The following is a 6,000-nucleotide window of genomic DNA, read 5'->3' on the forward strand; positions in this document are numbered from 1 at the left end:
GCGGATACGGAGGGCACGGGCATTAACGCCGAGGCGGGAAGCCGGGCGTCGCTGATTGGAGCAGCGGGTCGGTCCTGATTCCCTGCGCCTCTGGCGGCCGGATTGGTCGAGTGGGGCGGCTTCCATTAGGTTGGGGGGCCGAGCCCCGGCCCGTGCCCCTCTATAAGAAGGGGAGAGGGAGAGTGTCCTTCTGCATTCATCTCCTTCCTGCTTGGTCCCTTTCTTCCACCCGCAATGGTGAGAGGGCGCGCCCGCACTCCAATGGCAGCGACGAGAGGGCTTCTGCTCAACAGTGTGTCCCCCTCCTCCAGAGCTCATGGCGGCAGAGCCTGCTGTGAGAGGAAGAGGGAGAGGACGAGGCTGAGGCCGTCGTGGCACTCGGGGAAGAGGAGGACGGGGTGGTGCACCAGCCGCGCTTCCGCCAGCGGCTCTCCCCCCAATGGAGGGCCATGTTAGAGACAAGCCCCGCGAGTTCTTCATCAGGCTGTACAAGCCAGTGTGCGGTCACCTCTGCCTCCCCACCCCGTTCGCTCGGGTACTGGAGCTTGACCCACCGCAGGCCTTGAGGCTGCATATGAGGGGCTGCGGGAATGGCGGCATGCGGGTTGACATCGACTTCCCCGCCCCCCACGTCATGTACCTCCGCCGTGGGTGGAAGACCTTTGCCCACGCCCATAGCCTGTCGGAGGGGCACGTTCTCCAGTTCAAATTAATGGAGAACAGCCTGCTCTCCGTGAAGGTCTTCGGGCGCTCGGGGACCTGCTTAGGGTGCTGCGTGGAGAGCTCCACCGACAACGAAACCTCCTCCTCGAGCAACAGTGACGAGGAGGACAGCGATAGCGACGATGATGGTAGCGGGCGGGAGGACGCCGATTCCGACTCCGGCTGACCATCGGCGGCAGCACCATCATCTGCATCGCCCTCCTCCCCCGGCCATGCGCCTTGCCGAGGGCCATCCCCGCCATGCTCTCCATTGGCGCGTTCCCCGTCGCCTCTTCTTTGCCTTCACCTGCCGCACCTGGGAGGAAAGGGGCAAGAACGGAGATCACTGGGCACTTATCTTTCTCCTAACTTGTAGGCACTTGCCAAATCTTAATTTCTAAATAATGTAATCTCTCGGGCCCATGCCCGTGTCCCGTAACATTCGTACTTGTATCAGCATGTCAATGAAAAAGACCAGCCTTGCCGGGAACCCGTGCATGTATACGTCCATGTAGAGGTGAAATGCCTCCTTAATGCAAATAAACGAGTTTTCCCGGCAAGCTGTCCTGCCAGTGCCCTCTGTGCCTGCCGGAGAATCACATCTGCCGGGTTCCAGACAAAGGGTCCAACCCCTCGTCAATCTCATTTTAGCAAGGGCTACTATGACCATTCCGACCGAAGCAGCGTTCGGGCTAGGGATGGGAGCACCCGAGTTTAAAATAGAGTGGCGAGGTTTTCTAATGCACAAGTCACATGTTACGAACATGAATGGGCAAGAGGTAAACTTTATCTGTTTGGTTTGCTTTGGATCACCGTGCCGGGTAGTCTTCTCAACTTCTTGCCGGAGCCGGGTCCTTGGCGGGATCGAGCGTCCTTGCCGCGGCTGGAAAGAAGAGGGGGCAGGAGCATGGAACCTTGGCGGTCCATTAACATTTTTTGGAATAAAAAAGCAGTACAATATCTTGGACAAGCATGTATATACGTATACACATAAACATGGAAATCAACGGGAAACTATACATACTAAGGGTTTCCTTTCCCTAACTGCGCACAGGGTCTGCGCCTGGCTTTGTACATAGGGTTACATGCCTTGCCGGCAAGGCTAGTAAAAAAGGGGGGTTTCCAGGGCTCCCGGCAACCGCGCCTTAGGGGTAAAACTTGTGAAGATGTTCGATATTCCAGGAATTGCTCACCGGAATGCCATCTTTGGTCTCCAGGCGGACTGCGCCGGGCCTGGTGACTCCTATTACCCGATAAGGGCCTTCCCACTTTGGCCTTAACTTGTTTGAACTCTTGGCGGATTGGATTCGCTGAAGAACAAGGTCGCCTTCCTCAAGGCTTCGGGCGTGAACCTTGCGGCTATGGTAGCGGCGCGAGGCTTGCTGGTAGCGAGCGGCTCGCACAGCAGCCTGAAGGCGATCTTCCTCAAGGAGCGTCACATCATCTTGGCGCAACTGCTCTTGCTCAAGCTTATCATAAGCGAGCACTCGAGGTGACCCGTATATGAGTTCCATGGGGAGAATTGCTTCTGCCCCGTATACCAGGGCAAAGGGTGTCTGGCCAGTGGCTCGATTTGGTGTCGTTCTGATCGACCAAAGAACCATTGGCAACTCATCAATCCAGCGCCTTCCGCACTTGTGTAGCCTATCAAAAGTTCTGGTCTTGAGGCCTTGCAACACTTCTGCATTCGCCCTCTCAGCCTGGCCATTACTTCTAGGATGAGCAACAGAAGCAAAACAAACCTTGTCGCCGAGGTCTTGGATATACTGCATGAAGGTGTGGCTCATGAACTGAGTGCTGTTGTCGGTGATGACTCTATTCGGCACACCAAAACTGCAGACTAGTCCCTTGAAGAACTTGACGGCTGATTGTGTTGTCACCTTTCTCACTGTTTCCACTTCCGGCCACTTTGTGAACTTGTCGATCGCGACGTACAAGTACTCAAAGCCCCCGACAGCACGGGGAAAGGGGCCCAGTATGTCGAGCCCCCAGACCAAAAATGGCTAGGAAAGAGGGATTGTTTGAAGGGCTTGGGCTGGCCGATGAAGCTTCTTTGAATGGAACTGGCATGCTTCACACTTGGTTACTAGTGTCGTTGCATCCAGGAGAGCGGTGGGCCAGAAGAAACCTTGCCGGAACGCTTTGCCGGCAAGGGCTCTTGACCCTATGTGGGAACCACACATGCCTCCATGTAGTCCGTCCTCCTGAGGAATGCACTTCAATTTCACGCCGTTCGGTCTCCTTCTGTATTGGGCATCATCCACAAACTGGTACATGCTGGACCGATGGGCTACTTTCTCTGCTTCTTCCTGTTCCTTAGGGAGTTCCCCTGTTTGGAGGAAACGGACGGTGCACTGCACCCATGCCGGAGCCTGGGGCTCGACGGCAAGGACTAAGGGCTCATCTTAGGCCGTAGGGGCAGCTGCCTCTACGGTCAGGGCTTGGGGCCCTGCCGGAGGTTGCTGCTCCCCGGCAAGCTTGGGGCACCCGGCAACGTCCTTCCCGGTGGCTCCTAGGAGCTCAGCGGGAAAGTACTTGCTGGGGCCCGCCTTCCTTCGTTTGTTCTGTGCCGCTGATGGCTCAACGGATGGCTGGGTTAATTGAAGCACAAAGGTACCTGGTTCCACAGGCAACTTGAGGGCAGCACGTTTCGACAAGTCGTCGGCAATGCTTTTCTCTGCTCGGGGAACATGCTCTGCTTGTTGCTACCTCTTGAGCATGCGTTGGTTTTCCCTTGAAGAGGAAAGGCTGATGAAGTAAAGTAGCGTAAGTATTTCCCTCAGTTTTTGAGAACCAAGGTATCAATCCAGTAGGAGGCCACATGCAAGTCCCTCGTACCTACACAAACAATAAGAACCTTGCAACCAACGCGATAAAGGGGTTGTCAATCCTTCATGGCCACTTGCAAAAGTGAGATCTGATAAGATAATATTTTTGGTATTTTTATGATAAAGATTAAAAGTAAAGATTGCAAAATAAACGGCGACAGAAACAACTAGTTGACGGGAGATTAATATGATGGAAAATAGACCCGGGGGCCAGAGGTTTCACTAGTGGCTTCTCTCAAGATAGCATAAGTATTACGGTGGGTGAACAAATTACTGTCGAGCAATTGATTGAAAAGTGCATAGTTATGAGAATATATAGGCATGATCATGTATATAGGCATCACGTCCGCAACATGTAGACCGACTCTTGCCTCCATCACCTACTATTACTCCACACATTGACCGCTATCCAGCATGCATCTAGAGTATTAAGTTCATAAGAACAGAGTAACACATTAGGCAAGATGACATGATGTAGAGGGATAAACTCAAGCAATATGATATAAACCCCATCTTTTTATCCTCGATGGCAACAATACAATACGTGTCGTTTCCCTTTCTGTCACTGGGATCGAGCAACGCAAGATGAACCCAAAGCTAATCACTTCTCCCATTGCAAGAAGGATCAATCTAGTAGGCGAAACCAAACTGATAATTAGAAGAGACTTGCAAAGATAACCAATCATACATAAAAGAATTCAGAGAACATTCAAATATTGTTCATAGATAATCTTGATCATAAACCCACAATTCATCGAATCTCGACAAACACACCGCAAAAAAGAGTTACATCGAATAGATCTCCAAGAATATCGAGGAGAACTTTGTATTGAGATCCAAAGAGAGAGAAGAAGCCATCTAGCTAATAACTATGGACCCGAAGGTCTATGGTAAACTACTCACGCATCATCGGAGAGGCCATGGTGTTGATGTAGAAGCCCTCCGTGATCGATTCCCCCTCCGGCGGAGCGCCGGAGAAGGCCCCAAGATGGGCTCTCACGGGTACAGAAGGTTGCAGCGGTGGAATTATGTTTTCGTGGTGCTCCTCGATGGTTTCAGGGTACGTAGGTATATATAGGAGGAAGAAGTAGGTCGGTGGAGCCACGAGGGGCCCACGAGGGTGGGGGGTGTGCCCATGGGGGCAGGCGCGCCTTCCTGCCTCGTGGCCTCCTCGTTGATTTCTTGACGTCCACTCCAAGTCCTCTGGGATCACGTTTGTTCCAAAAATCATGCTCCCGAATGTTTCATTCCGTTTGGACTCCGTTTGATATTCCTTTTCTGCGAAACACTGAAATAGGCAAAAAAAACAGCAATTTGCACTGGGCCTTTGGTTAATAGGTTAGTCCCAAAAATAATATAAAAGTGTATACTAAAGCCCATTAAACATCCAAAATAGAATATATAATAGCATGGAACAATATAAAATTATAGATACGTTGGAGACGTATCAAGCATCCCCAAGCTTAATTCCTGCTCGTCCTCGAGTAGGTAAATGATAAAAACAAATTTTTTGATGTGGAATGCTATCTAGCATATTTCTCAATGTAATTTTCTTTATTGTGGCATGAATGTTCAGATCCAAAAGATTCAAGAAAAAAGTTTAATATTGACATAAAAATAATAATACTTCAAGCATACTAACCAAGCAATTATGTCTTCTCAAAATAACATAGCCAAAGAAAGCTCATCCCTACAAAATCATATAGTTTGGCCATGCTTCATTTTCGTCACACAAGATGCTCTCATCTTGCACAACCCCGATGACAAGCCAAGCAATTGTTTCCTACTTTAGTAATCTCAAACTTTTTTCAACTTTCACGCACTACATGAGCGTGAGCCATGGTATAGCACTATGGGTGGAATAGAAGATGATGATGGGGGTTGTGTGGAGATGCCCATCAATTGATGTCAATGCAAGGAGTAGGGATTGCCATGCAATGGATGCACTAGAGCTATAAATGTATGAAAGCTCAACAGAATAAACTAAGTGGGTGTGTATCCAACTTTCTTGCTCACGAAGACCTAGGGCATTTGAGGAAGCCCATCGTTGGAATATACAAGCCAAGTTCTATAATGAAAAATTCCCACTAGTATATGAAAGTGACAAAACAAGAGACTCTCTATCATAAAGATCATGGTGCTACTTTGAAGCACAAGTGTGGAAAAAGGATAGTAGCATTGTCCCTTTTTATTTCTCTTTTTTTCTTTCTTTTTTGGGCCTTTTTTGGCCTTTCTCTCTTTTTTATTTGAGACAATGCTCTATTAATGATGATCATCACACTTCCATTTATTTACAACTCAATGATTACAACTCGATACTTAGAACAAAATATGACTCTATATGAATGCCTCCGGCGGTGTACCAGGATGAGCAATGAATCAAGAGTGACATGTATGAAATAATATGCATGGTGGCTTTGCCACAAATACGATGTCAACTACATGATCATGCAAGGCAATATGACAATGA

Source organism: Triticum aestivum, chromosome 4D, assembly GCF_018294505.1.
Source record: "Triticum aestivum cultivar Chinese Spring chromosome 4D, IWGSC CS RefSeq v2.1, whole genome shotgun sequence".
Classification (NCBI taxonomy): domain Eukaryota; kingdom Viridiplantae; phylum Streptophyta; class Magnoliopsida; order Poales; family Poaceae; genus Triticum; species Triticum aestivum.